At 43.4% G+C, this 19,581-nt stretch overlaps 1 long non-coding RNA gene across 2 annotated transcripts in view; it reads right to left on the reverse strand.

Moving 5' to 3' along the window:
- LOC135320900 (uncharacterized) overlaps positions 1-19,581 on the reverse strand; it is an 86,451-nt gene that overhangs the window by 35,960 nt on the left and 30,910 nt on the right. The window contains exon 3 of one of the 2 annotated variants that reach the window (XR_010380245.1): positions 12,453-12,573. The exons of the other annotated variant lie outside the window; for it this stretch is intronic. This is a non-coding gene — a long non-coding RNA (uncharacterized LOC135320900). The remainder of the gene's footprint in view (positions 1-12,452; positions 12,574-19,581) is intronic. 2 annotated transcript variants of the gene reach the window in all.

Consider the following 19,581-nt stretch of genomic DNA (forward strand, 5'->3'; position numbering starts at 1 on the left):
GTCTGTTGTCAAAATTCTGTCCTTACAATGATTCACGAGCACCGTTTCCTAACAAAACTGCTGAACAGCAAGGCACTATCCAGACACTGTGACCAAATAAATGAAACACAAGGAAGACAGTGACCCTATCCTGGAGGGCTTATAATCTGTGTCAATAGCGGGTTTTTATTTGATTGGTTTGATTGGGTAGCAAAATAAAATCAATCAAGTACTTTCTGCTTTTAGCATTCTGTAAGTCATGACTGTTTTTAGTGTCATGAGAAGGAAAGAATTAAGCATGACTTGATTAGGTCAACTAGCAACATTCATCACTGGAGAGTGAGTAATAAAGAAGTTAACTGATAGAAATGCTTCTGCCTACATGAGACCTAAAATAAATCTACACTGATATCCGAAAGGAAAATGAGGAGATGAGGTCCCCAATGAGAAAGCAAACTAACAAGGAATCAAAAAAGGAAAGACGTTTTCATTAACGATTCCAGGCAGTAGTGGAGCATGGTGGTGAGGATCACAGATGTTTGGGACAAACATGAGTGTCTGAACTCCCACAGCACTGGGTAGCTGTGAAACTGATATTTCAGAGAAATTTTCTGCATCTCAGTCTTCTATCCATACACTGGGGACAACAACCGCACCCATCTCCTAGAACGGTCCTACGAATTAAGTTATTTTATATATAAAATTTTAAATAAAATACCTCAGATTTTAAATAATACCCCAAAAGCACAAGGAACAAAGAAAACAGAGATAAATTGGAGTTCATCAAAATTTAAAACTTTGCTTCAAAGGGCACTATCCAGAAAGTGGAAAAACAACACACAGGAGAAATTTTTTTCAAATCATTTATCTGATAAGGAATTTGTATCTATAAAAAAAAAAAAGTACCTCCTACAACTCAACAATAAAAAGGCAACTCAATTAAAAGTTGAATAAAGTATCTGAAATGGTATTTTTCAAGGAAAATATACAAATGGCCAATAAGCACAAAGAAACGATGTTCAATATCTTTAGCTGTAAGGGAAATCAAGTCAAAATCACTAGGAGAAACCGCTTCACACTCACAACAATAGGTTATAATAAAAAAAAAGGGTAAAAAGCACTAATAAGGACACAGAGGAAGCGGAGCACGCAGCCCTTGCTGGTGAGGACGTAACACAGCGTGGCCACTTTGGAAAACAGCCTGGCAGGTCCTCAGAGAGTTGAACATTTGGTTTCTGAATGACCCAGCAACTCTGCTGTCTGGGCACAGACGTAAGAGAACTGAAAACAAATGTCCACATAAAAACTCCTACAGGAATATTCATGGCGACACTACTCATAACAGCCAAAAAGCAGAAACAACCCAATTGCCTATCACCTGATGAATGGGTAAACAGTGGGGCCCAGCCATACAGTGGAATATTATTCAGCAATAGCAAAGCATAGAGTACTGACCCAGGCCACAACGTGGACAAACTTTGATAACGTTACTCAGTGTGAAATAAGTCAGTCACAATAGACGGTTCCACTTACATGAAGTGACTCGATTTAAATGAAATGTCCAGCACAGGCAAATCCACAGAGAGAGAAGAGTGGCTCCTTGGGGCTGGGGGAGGATGGGGAAGATGGGAATGACTGCTTATGCATACGGGGCTTCCTCTTGGGGGAATGAAAATATTCTAAGATTAAATGGGATGCACAATTCTGGGCATAGATTAAAAACGACTGTATATTTAAATGGGTGAATTGTATTAAAACTGGTAAGAAAAAAAGCACCTCGGGCCAGTACCTTCCCTAGTAAATGCAAATTGCTAACTTTTATTAGAGGAAGAAGAAACTGCCCTCAGCATGAAAGTAGGAGATCAGCAAATGTGAGTTAACCGAAATTGGACAAGAGCATTTCACTTGAAACAGTTGCTGAGTGTACACGAAATATTCAGAAATAGGAAAATCTGTTTCACATCAGGAAGAAGCATTCTGCTTCAAATGCAGATCAAGGATTCGGCAAGCCCAGCTGCTACAAATGACCAGAGAAGAAACCTGGTTCTTAAAACAAGCACCAGAGCCAACAAGGAAATGGTAGTGAGGAAAGCAGGCGGCCGACTATCTGGAACAGTTTGCTACAAATAATTTCTCCACTGAAAATTTAAAAATAAAATGAAAGTGATAAAATGCTCTGTTGACCTCACGTGAATGGGCTTCCTTCGGTGCTCGACTGTTCTGTAACCCCGATTGAGAGACTCAGGAGAATCAGCATGTCTCCTGGGAGTCCGCAAAGGACTGCCCACCAGCACGCTGACCACCATCACATCTGCCAGGGTTGAATTGCAGAGAAGAGACCAACTTCTTAAAGGCACAGGAAATGTTGACAATGGAAGAAAAAGCTGCAGTCAGTCCTGGGACAGAGGCCCTCTGAGCAGAGGCCAGAAGGCTGCAGGTGAACTGCAGTGGCCGTGGGACAGGAAGGGACCATGGGGAGCATATCTCAATTCTCTCCTCTCTCTCCATCGGGTAGGAGAGATAAACCTGCATCCTTCTCACCTGGAACTGTGGGTTGGCTGGCAGATGTCTTACCGACATGGAATGATTATTCAAGTCTCTGTGGAAAAAGTCAATAAATCGAGAGGGAGTAGGGAGCCAACTCCACGAGCCTCTCAATTGCACCCTTATTTATTGTGTATAATCAAAGGAAAAATTCATTAACAGTTGTGTGATAGTAACAGGAACTTCGGGAAAGACAGTATGAAGCAGAGATTGTAGAATACACAATGAGTACAAAGGATTAGTGTATCTTTAGGGAAGTCATGGGGTGAGGGGAGCAAGATAAATTTTCAGACATGTGAATTACAAAGCAGACCACCAGACCAGCCAGGTCCTTGTTCTGTGGATCATAGACTATCTAACAGCACACAAGCTCAGCGTTTATAGCTGAGGGCCTCGGTCCTTGCTTTGCAACTAGCAGAGTGCTATCTAAAAGCTCAACTATGCAAGCAAAGCATTGTCTCTGCTTTTTAAGGCAAGGAGACTGGAGTGAGGATGTACAGGCACTTGCTTGCAAAGCAGTTTTTAAGCATATATTTTTCTTCTTAAAGTTCACAGGAGGCTGGTGTGTGTTACAATTTGTTAAACCAATCATGGGGTCCCACATGGAACCATTATGGAGGACACCCTAGGATGACAAATCCTGCCTCTGGGTCTTTTCCTGCCATCTTCAGCCACTCTAGCAGGGTCTAGGCACATCCGTGAATAACGATCCTACAGAACTACCCACACTCTTAACTCCTGGTGCTTGAAACTTAATTTTAGCTCTACACAACTTACCGTAGAAAAGTTTCAGAAATAAAAGATATAATATTCCTTTTATATCTCATCATATTACTGATTTTTCTGATTGCTCTAAGTTGCTTCTACTTGGTAAAGCACATAATTCTGCAGGTGAATTCAGTAATTTCCATTGGGCATATCTAGCCATTTTGGGCTCTCTAACTTCTATTGGTCAAATACCGATACACTTAATTGATTTCTTTGTTTATCAATTTCAGCCGGGAGGAGAGGGAGTGTCACTCTTTTCCTCAGCCCACCCTCAACCCTTTTCTCATCAACTCAGGCCTCCTGAAAACAAAACAAAGGATTTGTTTCCCTTCTACTCTTTCCACAAAACCAACAGGAAACATCAGCCTGGAGAAAGAATTCAACACAAATGTTAAAACAAAAATCTATAAACCTGGAGCAACTCCATCTCCGAATCATGATACACAATGACATGAGAGTAAGTGTGTCAGGCACAAAGCAGGTGTGAGCCTGACCACCTCATTTCTATTCTTCAAAGGAAGGAAGGTTTTCATATTTTTTATTATCATACTTTGTCATTGTTTCTGATTATGCCAAAAAATAGTTTATGAAAGAATTATGCACTGCAATAACAGATTACTATTGTATCAATTATAGAAGGCATTCAGAGGGGATAGGATAAGCCACCTCTGTAAAAAATGCAAAATTTCTTCCCCTGTTAAGAACACGTATACAAAATGCAACAGAGAATTCAAATTCTTGTGGAGAGGAGCAAAAGCCACAGAACCAAAGCAAAGTCAATAGAATGAGTTAATTCAGAATTCACTGGACAAACATGCTCAATGCATTCAAATAATTTTAAAGGCACACTGCAAACCATTCACTTAATGATCTGCAGGCTAGAGGAAGCATTTCCCGCTTTAACAGACAACAGAAATCAATAGGGTGCCCCAACAAACAAGGACCAAATAACAATCAGGTTTTTAACAGCTCTGATAAATCAGCATGTTCTAAAGATCAAAATCCAGAAATTTTAAACATTCATTCACACCACAATGAAACAAGCACTTAAAAAAAAAAAAAAACAAAGGAACTAAGCACATAGATCATGTGCATAGATCAATGAGGACTTCATGTACCGCTGGAAGAACACGCTATAGCCTTTTACTTGAAAAATAAAACTACTTTTAATGATAACTGCTAAAACACATTTCATCATTCATGTTGCCTTGAAAAATCTGAGGCACTTGTATCTGATCAGAAAAGCAATTCTGGGTAATAGTAGGTTACAATTCAGTGCCAGTTTGCTTTAGAAGAAAAGAGAAAAAAAAGCTACTGTTTCTCATATCCTGCACAAAGTGTGAAGTGCCTCCCTGCCTCTTTCTCCTCCCGTTTTCTGAGCTCATGCTCCCCAACCCTTCTGAAACAAGTATGAGAAACTCTTATTCCCACAAATATGCAAAATGACAAAAGAATATCAATTTATTTGTGTAAATATATGCCTATACCTTGAACTGTAGGAGAAAGGTATCAGAAGTCCATATGAAACTTATTTCTAGATTCCTGAAATCACACACACAAACGTTCACTCAGACACAGACACATACCCCCTGGATTACTGGGCACTTCACAAGTTTAGGAATTCCAACTTCTACAAGATAACTTTGTAGTTAGTTTAAAATACAAATCTGTCAGCTTTTGAAAGCCTTGATCATCTGCTAAACCATCCAAATATCAAAGAGATCCAATTAGCTTTCTCTGTAGAATGTAATTTCACTTGATGGCAAAACAGACCCTAAGAAGTACTGGATCAAAGATTCGTGTTTATCACTACCTATGATCGTTTTTAAGCACATTAACAGATTCAGAAATGTATGTCTCAACAACATTTATTCTTATTGAAAAAGCATACGTGTTCAACTCTCTATACAGTGACTAGGTCCCATGATGGTGTTTAAGAGCTATTTTGTGTATTGAAATATTTATTTTCAAGTGCAGACAAGGAGGGTGTGTATTACTCAGTTGTAGAGCACCTGCTTAGCATGAACAATGTCCTGGATTCAGTCCCCAGTACCTCCAAAAAAATAAATAAAAATAAGTGCATATTTAAAAATAAGAATAAAGTTATATAAAAAAAGCAGACTAAAAAGCACTGCAATCTATGTGCTACAATTATACTAAAAAAAAAGTGTTTCTTTCAAATATTGACTATATGCCAATCACAGAGACAATCACAAATCACACCTGAACCATCACGTGTGATTCTCAACAACCCTAAGTAGACACGGATGAGAAACCCGGCACTGAGGATGAGGAGACGGAGCTCGGAAGATCCGGGGACTCTGACCGTCCTGCTCCCCGTGACACCACGTCAACCCAGGGCAAGCTCTGACAGACATGCTCTGAGGGGACACCCAGCTGCATGGAACCTTGGGGCATTGGGGAGTCCCAGAAAACACTAAAAATTGTTCAGTGAAAAACCAGCTCAAATATATTACACTTTGCCACATCCTTTAAAAAGGGAAAATGACTGAGACCTTTTTGATACCTCCGTGTCCTTTCTGCCATCATCAATTATTTGCCCTCTCAGGGTGACCAGTGATGAACTGGACCCCATATGAAATGCACTCAGATGGAAGAGCTTTTAAAGTTATTTTAAGAAGTTTGTAAGACCCTGTCAATGCCTCACACAGGTGGTCATCCATCACTTCTCACCTGAAATCACTCCTTTTCTGCTTTTTAAAATCCCTTCATCTAATCCAGGCTTTTCAACAGCAAAGAAGCACCTCAACCACAGACACTGGACAGCTTTTCACCAAACGGGCTCGAACAGCCCATTGGACTACCTGGAAACCCTTTTCTTCTATTAAAACCACTTCCAGGTACTTCATCATTTTCTGATTGGTGGACTTGGCCTCTGACTGGCCTACTCAGAGAGCTCCCAGCCTCACATGCGGGGGTGGGAGAGGACCCTGCTGTTGGGGGAAATCAGTGAGGAAGGCGGACATACTCCCGCCAGGTCTGCAAGGGTAGAAGTGCTACAACGTGCTCAGAAATTATACCGTCATCACCCCTGGGCTCCCATGGACTTGTTTCACATTAACCAAACTCATGACACACTGATGAAAGAAAACCAGAAACTTAACTTATTAATGTAACAGAAGACGTGAAACTATGAACCAGACTGAAATATCAGAGTTCAACCATGAGTACATTTTCTCAATGGCCTAATCACAGGGAGGCAGTCACATGGCAAGCATGGACAGAAACAGAGCAGGAAGGGTTTCTAGATTAACTCAATGGGCTAAATTTCTGTTATAAGAACTGATCTACTGCCTGGAAAACAAATAACGCCAATCACGATGCACTCTCTGTGGACAGTGGCCAAGACATGACTATGAGCATCTGTGTAACTCTCCTTTCCCTGTCCTTTCTGGGCTAACATATGCACAGAGGTACAAAGATTCAGGGATGCAGATAACTCTAAACACCCAAAGCCCATCTCTGGGAGCCTCAAACCAGTAAGCCAGGGTTTAAATACCAGCTCTGCCACTTACTATTTCTGTGATTTTGGCCAACTTACCCTCTGTGTGCCTCAATTTCCACACTGTGAAACTGGGATAACAATCAAACCTTCCTTACTCGCTTGTTGAGAAGATTGAAGGATTCATTTCTGTAAAACTCTCAGAAAAGAATATAGCACATTTTGGGTGTTCAACAAATGTCAACTTAATATCAAAGTGATTTACAAGTCTCCCTTCTAATCATCTTATGTGTTTCCTGGCTAGTCTAAGTCCCAAAGAAAATCCTTATTTCTCCTTTTATAAACTCTTGGGGAGGACCCTTCTCTTCCATCCCACCACCTGTTTAAACCGAGGGAGGGAATGCCTCCTAACCACTCCTCTGGGCCATGGAGAGTGCTTCTCCATTCACACCCCTGGCCCCTGGCCAACAGCTAGCCCTCCTCACACTAACAGAGTGAGGTGTGAGTCCAGGGAGACAAGCAGGGCATTTGAAACCCTTCCTTTCTCTCCAGTGTTGATCACCATTGGGAAGCACTTGGGATGCTCGGCTCCATGGCAGGACAGCCTTGTGCATGAACGGGCAGGTCCTCTCAAGAGAAGGCTCGCTGTGTCACAGAGCTACATGGGACAGGGTGAGTCTCTAATTCTGGGACACAGTATCATGACACGCATTTTCCCACAGCCCTGAAGTTCATGGAGAACGTGGCTTCATCAGTAACAAATAAGACATTTATCGCCTGCCTACTCTTTTGTGTCATCTCTCAGTTGGCTGCTGGAGACAACATGTGTATAAGTATTGGATCCCTTTAAGCCCCAAAATATATGAAGTAACAAAGAATTCTGTGGCTTAACGTTGGTTCAGGGCGACTGTGTAACAGTTCTGACTCTGCTGATGCTTAATTATGGGTATAGGAACTAAGGAACCTCCTCAAATATCTTTCAGCATAAAACCAGCTTTTCTTATTTTCCTGTTTCTTAGTAATTGCCAAAGACTCTCAAATGATGGCTTCACACAAAAAAGCAGCTAAAGTTTATGAGCCCTCTTGACATACCCACTGTGGTAAACACTTTACATAATTTCTAATTCTCACAATTCTACAAAGCAGATATGAATGTCCCCATCTCACAGACGAGGGAAAAACTCAGAGCAAACTGACTCAGGCTCACGTGGCTCAGTGGCAGCACGTGCACGCAAACCCAACTCAAAAATCTACACCCCTTCGTATATGTACCAAACCTCCTACCACCAATTAACACACAGCGGCGGAGTCAATACTCAGGGAACTCAATACACTTTTCAGCTTTAAGGTGCTCCAGAGGCCGCTTCAAGCTGTTTTATAAAATCCCGGCTCACTGACTTCTAACACTGGAAGAAAAGACCGATTTTGCCATTGTTTGCACAGCAAGTCTGAAATGTTCACAGCGAGATGACAGAATAAGTCTAAGACATAAGCAGAATAATTTTTCCAGGTAGACAGACATAATGGACATTGTGCTATTCTGAAGCACTAAGCAACGGAATCAAAACAAAATAACATTTGTTAAGCCTTCTTTTGCAAAAGGAATATTAAGACTGTTAGAAGGTGCAACAGCGCCACCTATGGCTAAAATGACCTTCCAGGTTGCCGGGAAAGATGCAACACAAAAATTGCCTGTAGGATCAGAAAAGAGAATCAGATAACTAAAAGCTTATGTAGCACATACTGCACTTTGCTTCGGGGGAAGGGAAGGGTATTCAGTATTTAATCTGATATTGCTAATACTCCTGAATATAAACAAAAGACATAGGTTCATGGAAACTCATCTTAGAAGAGGAAAGAATCCAGTCCAGCCACTTCATTTTACAGGAGGGGAAACTGAGACATGGGTTCTGTCCTGCAATCGGCAGCAAAGCTCTCCCAGGCCTCATGTCTTGCACTGTAGCATAAACCAACAGATCTGTACTAGGCCTATATTCATAACAGTCACGTTTGTATTTTTCCAACAGTAGGTTATCTAAGTATCTTGCAAAATAATTCTCAAAGAGCCAGGATATCATACAAGATTGATGAAATACAAAAATATTTATTTACATAATAAAACAGCATGAGCTTTATTCTATTAAAAAAGTGACTTGTTAAATCAATGTTTTGATATTTTAAACCTGTTAAGAGTGCAGGAAAAAAAATCAAAATTTTGCTTAATCACAAAAGAGAGAAGCTTATTCCCTGAAAATGATCAATGTGGATTTTACTAAACTTAATGAATCTGGTCAGAATCCCACGAATTTAAATGTCTGTGTGGATGGTTACACGGCAACATGAATTCTGAGTTGTAACAATAAATATTCTGTGTAAGTAATATTCAAGGTCGTCTGATTAAGGCAATTTAACTAGTCCCTGTCTCACTAGTATGATACAGATTTCATTAAAACTTCATACTACACTAAAAAAAAAAAATGAATCCTTGTTACTTTAAACCATATTCAAATATATCATATATATAAATATTATAAATATTAAATATGCATCAGAAATAAGCGACACTTTTTAGTATTCAGAGTTGATACTTCTAAAATATCTGTCATTCTGACAGCACATTTTTATTAAGCACCTCTTGGGTTCTTTGTATACAAGGCGTCTAACTCTCACAGTCAGACAAGTTAAACGATATTACTCAAATTTCACAAATGAGGAAATGTACTTAAGCCATGAAAACAACTTACATATTCACCATCAAGAAAGAAAAGAGTAAAGATTTTACTTATAATATTCACTGACAATCTTTTCTTCCATATTAAGACTACATAAAACCAATTCAGTCTTTGTAAGTATTTCTGTCAATAAGGGCCACTAGAGAAAAACAAGTAACATCATTAACAGTGGTCGGACTTTCAAAGCCCACTTCTCTTTGGCACTATAATTGCTTTTAATGTTTTGTTTTTTGTGCTAACAGACCACTAAATTAAAAAAATTAACTTTTTAAGTAATTACCTGAGAATTAAACATTTGTGAAAATGTACAATTTTAATTTGACACTCTGTCTCACATTCTCACTGGTGTCTCTCCTTTGAAGGCCTCATAAGGCTGAGATCACTAAAATCGGCCATTTATGGAGTCACAGCAGTTCGGGTAACCACTCAACGGGAGGCTGATTAGAGGAGCAATTAAGAATGCATCCTGTGCAGCCTGGGTTCCAGCACCGAGCTAGCCACCGCCAGCTGCGTGTGATTTGGGACAAGCTGCTCCATCTCTCAATCCCTCAGCTGCAAAAAAGGAGACACTGATACCTACCCTCAAACACCTGCTATGAAGTAAAACATGAGGAAAGCATTTTAGTGTTAGGTAGGTGTCCACTCAGAGCGAGTTTGGTCATTATGATGATGAGGATGGCTGTTAATAAATTAAGCTAGACCAAAAGGGAGAAATCACCTTAAAGGAGAAACATTTTAATTCAATCAGCATTTCCTTTTGGATGGATTGCAGAATGTTCTATTGATGTTTTTAATAAACCAAGTTTTGTCCATTAATTATAGATTTACAGGTTCATGGACAAGTCTCCAGAAAAAGAATTAGAGGCCTCTAACCTCTGAATACTAAGAAAGTAAATTAAAAAAAAATCATTTGGGAGATTATACCTCATTTGGGAGAGTATGTGCTTAGCATGCATGAGGCCCTCAGTTCAGTCCCCATAAACTCCATTTAAAAACTTTCTTTTTTAAGAAATGGAGAATTAAAGCAAAAAGATGGAGGAATACAGAATTTTTTAGAGACTCATCTCAGATTTAAGACGGGGAGAAAACATCCATTTCTCAGAGGAAATCTTCAGAACTATGTAAACAGGATCTGAGATGTCTAGTCTTCTAACATTATTCATGAATTCATATTACCAAGTCTTAAAACTACCTGATAACCCACAGAGGTGATACTGATCGTAACACCTGCCAACACGGATCGAGCTCCCGCTAGGACTGCTCTGTTCTGACATCTCTGCTCCTGAGGCCTGACCAGGCTGAGAGCACTAAATTCGGTCATTCATGAGCATCTCGTGTAAGTCCTCCATGTGTGCTTCTAACTCTCCCCTCACCAGCCCCTCTGAGGGAAGCACTGTTATCATCATCCCCACCCGCAGATAAGGCCACTGAGGCACAGAGTCTAAACCCTTTCCAGGTCACATTGGCATTAAAGGACGTCTGTATTTCTGCTGTTTTGCTTTTGACAAAGTAATCTGAGATATCAATTCAAGGGAGACTGTTAAATAGTCAAGTCTGTCAGGTCTTCACCTCAAAGAGCAGATACTATAAATTCCTGATGTAGGATGAGGCTGCCGCCACAAACTGACTCAGCTTGAAATTAATATCCAAGATGAAGCAGCGGATTCACGTAAATATTCACGACTGTCAACTCCGCTCTCGGGTCTGGGCCCTTCACTGCCTGAACGGGGGTGAAATCCCCACCCGTGTCAGGGAGGGACGCGCAGCTCTTCCGGGACTCACCCAGGATTCACGGGCTGTTTCCCCCCACAGGCTGTCCTCAATGATTAAAAAGCTCTCAAGATTTTTACACCATGCAAAACTAAAAGACATTTCTGCAGATGGAGCACTTTCTCAGGCTTAAACCTTTTTTGCCTACACTCAGCAAGGGGCAAAAAAAAAAGAAACATGACTCTACAAAGTCTCTGACCCTCACCACTCACGGGAGTAGAACGGCCACAGCAGCAGATGAGTCTTCTCATTGCACGATGAGAACAAAATAAAGCCGCCCCAACCACAGGCACTCCCAGAGACAGAGCTCAGCAGTCTTCTGCACACTCACAGTTGTGCAGCCCTCACCACCATCTATTTCCTGAACACTTCATCACCCCAGAAGAAACCCCCTGTCACTATCAGTCATTCCCTAATCCCCCTCCACCCAGCCCCTTTCAACCATCACCTGCTCTCTGCCTCTGCATGTGCCTTTTCTGGGCATTTCAGATCACTGAAATCAATATGTGGCCGTTTGTGTCTGCTTCCTTTCACTTAAAATGCTGTTTTCAAGGCTTGTCCATTTTGAAGTGGTATCAGCATCTCTCTCTCTCTTTTTTTTTTTTTTTTTGAAAACGTTAAAGTTTATTAGAAGGTAGTAAGTACTATCAAAAAGAGTACGGTGGAGCATAAGTGATTGGGTTTCAAAGGGAAAAGTGCGGGTTGAACAGTCAGGGAGGAGTTCCCAGAACAGGTGGCCTTTTTCATTTTCCTCTTTATTTGTTTTTTCTTTTTTATTCACTCTTACATGTGAATAATGTTCCACTACATGGAGATACTACATTCTGTTCTTCCATTCAGCAGCTATTTATGAATGAAGTCCAGTAGAATGAGTGTAAGTAGTGACTACCATGGATGGCATTTAAGCAAAGGGCAAGACGTGCTTTCAAAAAACAAGCCAACAAACAGAGGCACAAGGAAATTCAGTGCGTTTCTGAGCAAAGAGCATGCTTGCTTCGGCAGGACTACCGTGCAGGGCTGGGGCGGATACTGGCAAGTATCACGGTGAGGGAGTCACCTGATAAGACTCCCCACTGCAAGCAGCTCAGCCAATTCTCCCTCACACTGTATTGTTAGAGACATGTTTCTAGGTTACTCTTATTTCAAGTAATAGTAATTTAACTACACATCTGATCATCTGCCTCAGACCACATTACCTAGAAGCCACAGAAAATCATTCACTGACCGGAGCAGCTCCAGGACATAACGGTGATGGATCAGGGAGTCCAGCAGCATTCCAGCCTGCAGGCACAAACCCCACATGTGCCCTGGTGATGTCTGGAAAATAAAATGCATGGAAATATCTCATTGCTGGTACACGACATCTGCCCTCAAATTGCCCCAAAATCATGCTGGCAAAGCACTACTCAAACTTTTCACTCCAAAAAAAAAAAAAAATGCTAAGAAGGCAAATTTAGGCCCTTCCATTAAAAGCCAGCAACCATCACTGCCAGTATCTGAGCTGGAATTCTCCTGACTTCAAAAACCACCGCGCAGTTACATTTCAAAAGTGAAAGTCATATATGTATTCCACGTAGATGATATTACAGTAGGATTTTTCTTTTCAAAATTTCCAGTTGCAACATTAGCACAAGAAAGTTTATGTTTCAGCTTTAAAAAAATCAATTATCCTCCACTTTCTTAATTTTGAACATATTATTATTTTATAAAGGGAGCTATGCTGCATATTATAAACCAACTGTTTGGTTTCTGCAAATAAGACCTTTATGACCTCACTATTTCAGAGCAAACTTTAATGATGTTTTGAGAGGTGGGGCCTGGGGCGCTCACAAACAGCTCTTTAAATACTGACAAGTATGTGCTCTTAAGTAATGCAAAGGCTCTAACTCCACACTAGCTCAGAAAGCAAAGAAACTGCACCAAAGACTTACTTTAACATTTTAATATATTCCTATTGTTTTGAATATTAAAGTTCTTAAAAGATATGATTTTTTTTGAGAAAGCCAACAGCTGTATTAAATTTCCTCTCACCAAGAAAGCAATCTTTATCAAGAATAAAAACCCCTATAGAAATCGAAATGACGGGACGTTTCTAGCTAAGTGAACATGCAGATCTGAACACAAACCTAAATCCTATCAGATCTCACTCGAACGAGCTCAACAAAGTCCTGGGCTACCCTGGAACTTAGCTCTTCTTTTCCAAAAGTTGGCTGAGCTAAGATCATCACACAAGGCAGGGAAGGAGAGAAGAGGAAAGTCCACCTGGCAGCCTCCATCTGTTTTCTTCCAGCCAAAAGTCGCCTCTAGGGTCGCCCTGCTAACAAGCCCTCCCCATAAGGAAATCCGGCATCCACACTGCCCCTGCCGTCCCCAAGCAGTCCCGACGCCTCTCTCCCAGCCTGTGAATGTTCTTCTAATGACACCCCCTGTTGGTGGCACCCTTCCCCTCTTCCCTGCTACACACACACACACACAGAGCCACAGCAGTCTTCCCAAATCACAAATTTGATTACATCACCCCCACTTCAAACCCTTCAGAGGCTCCCTGGTGGAATTCTAGCCCCACCCCAGACACTGCTTGCCCAGCCTCACCTCAGTACACAGGTCCCCAGTGACCTCAGGGGCCCCCTGACTTGCTCCTACTTCCCACTTGTCTCCAGGCTCATTTTGACTGTTTCCCAAGGAAGCCTTCCCTCCTTCCAACTACCACAATTTGTTCCTCTATTCCTAGAACATTCTAGGCTAAGTCAACTTCTGACAATGCTAAGCTCACAAGAAGCAAATACATTTTGCTTACTAATGTGGCTCCACCCTCTCTCCCCTAGACACACAGAAGTGCACGTGTTATGAATAAATGATTGACGGGGTGGGTCTCAAAGAGACAGATATACCTACTCTCACACGTCCCGACCCTTGTGTCTGTAGAATATCAGAAGAAAAACCAGAATTACCTTTCCTGAGGGTCACTTTCTGATGACACCCTTCACTGACTACTGTGTCAGTTCTAGTAAAACCCAAGCTCTTCCAAAGCCCTCCATCCCGGACTCTCTCCAGTGTCCTCACCAGCAGGGGCACCTTCCACCCTGGACCACACAGGGCACTCTCCCCGTTTCCCCAAGCCAAAAGCCTCCAGGCATCTGCCCGGGCTGCACCTGCCACCTGAGCCACATTCTTGACTACTTCTCCTGGCTGACACTCTGTCCTCACAAATGAATGTAGAGTCCATTTCTTCCAGGAAGTCCTCTCTGATAATGTCCTTTAGGTCTTGGTTGGGCTTCATCTATAGCAGCAGTACATGGTGACCAACTGGGTGTTTGCCCGCTCCTTTGAGACCACGAACTCTTGGGGGCCACGTGGGAAGGAGTGAGAGATTACAAGAGGGGTGCGGGAAGCAAAAAGCAAAAATCACAGCCCAAGTCCCAAATTCAAGGATACTTTCTCAGGAAAAATATAAACAATTTCACACGTGTGCAATTTGGCTACTGTTTTTGTGGCTTGTGGACAGCAAGAACTTGGTGTTCTAGTCCAAAACCCAGATTACATGCAAAGAAATGTATATATTCATATCCAAAGGAAACCAGAGCTGCTCAACAACAGTTTGCAGTTAGAATTGAAAGGAACTTTGATAAAGGCAATCTCTCTCTCTCTCTTCCTTCTTTTCTGGCATCATATAATTTTAGAAGTATTTGCGTGACCAAGAGATGGCTACAGCCCGTGATTCTTCACTGGAGTGTTTGGGGCTGAGGAAGATCAGATTACATTCACTGCGTAAATGCAATCACACCAACACACTGATAGGTGCCGTGGTGGTGGAGATGATGTTCCAAAACAGGCAACATTATTCTGTAAGAGAACTCTAAATAGAAAGTAAGAAATGCAATGTTCTGTAGTCAATTTCATTTGCTATATGGGTCATTAATTGATAGTATATCTTGTCTAATGAAACCCAAAAATAAATTGTCAACGTCGATTTTCTTCATCTGACCATTTTATGCTAACTTTGGATATTAAACCCTCACTCCATAAGTAAAACTCAGGCCTACACTGCAGCACAGTTACATCCCGTGGAAGAAAGCCGATCAAGGGAGAACTGGAGAGTTTCCCTTCAGAAGCTGCTAAGTCTGGTTTTGCACCTGTACGTGATTTGCAACCACGTCATCGAGAATGGAGAAAACCTAACAACTGTGGGGCGAAAAGCACTGCGGTGCTTCAGAAAAATCAAAGAACGCTGAGCTTTGTGAAACAGTCCTGAGGCACTTAAATCGTACTTTTTCTGAAAGGCTCCAAAACTGACCCAATTCATCATTCCAGGTTCAACAGGGAGGTACCGGAATTAGTAGAGAAAACATGCCCTTGAAGTCTGACAAGGCCTTGCTTGAATTCTGCTGCAGCATTTACTAGCCACTAAACGGACCAATTCCTTAACCCTCTGAGAAGGCTTCCCGATCTGCAAAAGGGGGCTGCCACCGCCCACCTGGGAGGCATGGATGTGAATTCAACACGCAAGTAGGGCGGCCGACTGGTACCTGACACGGGGCCTGGCTAGTTTCCCTCCACTGCCCTTCTCCCCCTTTAAACTTGCACTGTTCCCCCGGTAAGGATCAAGACCACGGAACAGAATGCCCGATTTTTCTGTGTATCCCCGGATACATGACTTACCCTTAGGAGGCCAGAAAAACTGCTTCCTCCCCAGTCACTATCAACGTTCTTAAGATTCTGGGTATTTTTAACTCTATTTTCCAGGGAGACTATTCCAGAACTTTCCAAGCACCATTCTCCAGGTTGGCTCCCCTCCCAGCACCCATCCTTTCTCACTTCAGATACTCTGTATGATTGCCTTCTGTTCATGGGAAAGCGAGTCCGGTAGGGTGGGGACTCCCAAGGACTCCCCCCTCCCTCACAGGTGAGTGTGACTACCTTCTGCCCACTCCTCACTCCAACTCCAGCTTCTAAGAAGTCTACCCTCCAGGACCCTGCAGACTCTGCATCTTCCCAAGACACACACGTGGCCACGACCCTCCCTTCAGATTTCTTCCTGGCTGGCCCTGCACACCCCCCGGCCCCTTAAAGATAAATGGCATTAGGCTGAAAATCGCAAATGCCGCTGACTGACACACCAAAGCTGCATGGTCTGGGCTTTCCTCCAACCCAGGCAGGGCCCTGCCCCCCCTCAGCCTCAGTCTGCAGCTCTCGAGATGATCTAATTCACATGCAAGGCTATGAACACCAGCTAAGAATGACGACTCCCAACGTGTATCTATAGTCCGGCTCCTTCACCTGAGCCACAATCTCATAGACACGAGTGCCTCTTTGAAGTCCTAACTTGGATGACAAATGGCATCTTAAAAATGCCTCATGTTCACCATTTACTCTGGAATTCGATTCCTGGCAGGTACCTCCCAGACTCCCCATTTTAGTAACAGCCCCAGCACCCAACTATGTGTTTGAGGTCACATTCAATTTCCAATGTTCCCTCCCCTAATCCCTGGCCTGGAATCAGTCCTATTATTTCCGTCGCTAAGCCCATCTCAAATGTGGTTCTACAGGGACCATGGCCGTAACCCCCCAAGTTCACAGCATGGTACACTGACTAACAGTCCTCCGTAGGGTGCTCCCTGGAGGGGGAGGCATCTCCTGCCACTGGTCACCTCAGAAGGCACTGTATTCTCACAAAGGAGGCCCAGGAGAAGGGACTCAAGGTTCTCCCGTGGTCTGAGCTTTGAAGGGCCCGAGGTCTGGGGGAGCTCCTAATTAGCAGACACACTTGCCAGTGAGCAGATGAGGATGGAGGAACCCAGGCAAGGCTGTTCTCACTCCAACCCCTGGGCTCTCGGGAGCCACGGGAAAGGCCTGTGTCCAGGGCACAGCCCGGCCATCACAGATCCCAGCCAGCATTAGCCAACACGGACAGCCTAGACTCCATCTAATTGTGACACTTACTTCTGTTCTGTTCCCCATCCAGAATGTGATGGACTCATTCAGATATTATGGCCTGTCTCAAGCGATACAAATTCAGTGATAAATGAAGTGTCCACATTTGGACCAGAGCATGAAAGGAGAAACAAGGCCTCATGTTCAGCATGATGGTGGTGGCCAAACCCTTCCACCGAGTGAGATGAACCATGATGGGGGTGAGAATCCAAGGTCCTAGGTCGGCCAAAACTTCTTCCTTCAAGGTTGGCTGGGGTGTTGCAGACTCCCTACCGCAAACTAACTACACGGCCGTCAGTGGTGGACATCAGCTGCAACAGACACGGAGTCAGCTATTTATGCCAACATGGGTTAAAAGTAAAGGCCGGGGCAGGGAGGCCTGCACGGCTGCTGAGGCAAAGCACAGACCCGGCTCTGAATGCCCACTGGCTGGAGAAGAGAGGAAGCTACGGTCCCCTTTAGCGGTCGCTGTGTCAACAAGATCCAGGTGAGCCAGCTACTTAGGAGAAGGCCATGTTTTCCTGATACTCAGAAAAACCAGCCTCGTAAAGGGAACACAAGAGTGGCATGGATTTTAGACCCCCCTAAGCCACTTTATGAAGGCAAAGTAAAGTAAATGGCACAGGGATGTTGAATGCAAAAAAAAAAAAAAATTAAATAAGTAAACGGTGACTGCTTCCTCCAACAGCGTCCCCTGCAGCTGCACACCCATGAGCCTGCCACTTTCTCACCAGTGACCGCTGGCCAGGAAGTGCCATCACGCACGTCACACTGTGACAGCCAGGAACCGCGTGAAGAGCACGTTTGTGTAAAAGCAGGAATCGAGCAAGATGCTGCAGACTTTGACTTGACAAGATTAAATACTCCATGAAAAGAATCCCTCAGCAGCCGCCTAAATCAATTCGCATCTCACTTCTTCAAAACAATCAAACAAATTGAATAAGGGCGCATTTGTCACCAAATATAAGGAGGACCAAACAGGTTCCTCAAAGCAAGGATTTTAACAGGTATCAAACACCAGTGGGTGATGTGCTAACAAAGCAAATATTCCAAAAAATTAGAAAATAAAAAATGACTAGGATAATACATGGATCAAGGTAACTGTTAAGTTTTTGCTCTTTAAAGCGATGGAGAGAGTACGGAGGGCAATCTGGATATTTCCAATGCAGGGTGTGCACAGCCCACATTTTCAGACGCAACAACATGCTCACTGGGCAGTACAAGAGAAAAAGAATAAAGAAAAAGGAAAAGAGGAACAAGAGAAAATTAGAAACACACAAGAACAAAAATGATTTTGACAGCATGTACAAGAATTTATGTGAGTGTGTGAGGCCAGGGATGCTGGGACGGTGAGACCCACACTCACCTCCTGCTCCAGGGAAGGCAGGGGCCTGAGGGGAGCGGCGCTGCCGGGGCCTGAGGGGAGCGGCGCTGCCGGGGGACCCCAACGTGATCAGCGCCCCTAACCAAAACTCCACCTATATGCGTCTAGGCAGCTTTTGAGCTACAAATTGTGGTCGCATTTCAGGCTGGACAGTTTTACTCACTTCCACCAAGAGTAGCAGGAGAGAATTAGACTGTTCCTGTACCAAAGCATTGTTTAAAAAATTAATGACTGTGGAATAGTAAAAGCAAAAATTGAGTAAAAGTGACTGGAGGAGAATGTGGTTGACCCGAGCTCACTGGCCACGTTATCTCACTGACGTTAAGATGCTGGCTGAGCCCTTATGGTACCAAAACAGACAGACCCACCAGGAGGGAGGTTTAATGCGCTGCTGTATTTTGATGCCGGGAGCCATGCCTGGTACACGAGGTTCTGGGTAAACAATGGTGACAGTGTCAACCACTATGGGCTAAGCACACATCCAGCTACTCCGCCAAATCCCAAGGGCAGACTTCAAAAGGCAAAAACAAGTTGGCATTCTCTGGTGGGTCTGCAGAGTCAGAGCCAAGCAGTTGCTGAGCAAAAATGTCACCAGTGCCTCCTATGACAAAAGAGGAGGCACTGGCCTGGGGCTGGGGCAGGGCTCTAGGCTTCCACTGCTCACCAACCAATCTGTCCAGGGGGAGAACGTGGTCTCTGCGTATGTTGCACCTATGCACCTACCTTGACTGACGCCTGGGGGCTCAGCAGGAGGTGACATGTGAGGTGAACGGAGCCAGCCTCGGTGTAGCACAGTGCTGGCAGCTATGCCCTCAGCAGTGCCCAGGCTCCTAAACCTGACACCTCATCTCCAAGGAGCAGAAGGGGAGTGCGGGCATGAAGATCACAGGGCCCTGTGAGGACAAGTACAGGCCATGACATGCCTTGCCTCTTCCTTAAGCCATAGAGTTATGTCCGGGAGGAACAGAAAATTCATCCAGAGCCCGCTAGGCACCTCACACACGTGGGGG

This window comes from Camelus dromedarius, unplaced genomic scaffold (genome assembly GCF_036321535.1).
Source record: "Camelus dromedarius isolate mCamDro1 unplaced genomic scaffold, mCamDro1.pat HAP1_SCAFFOLD_41, whole genome shotgun sequence".
Lineage (NCBI taxonomy): Eukaryota > Metazoa > Chordata > Mammalia > Artiodactyla > Camelidae > Camelus > Camelus dromedarius.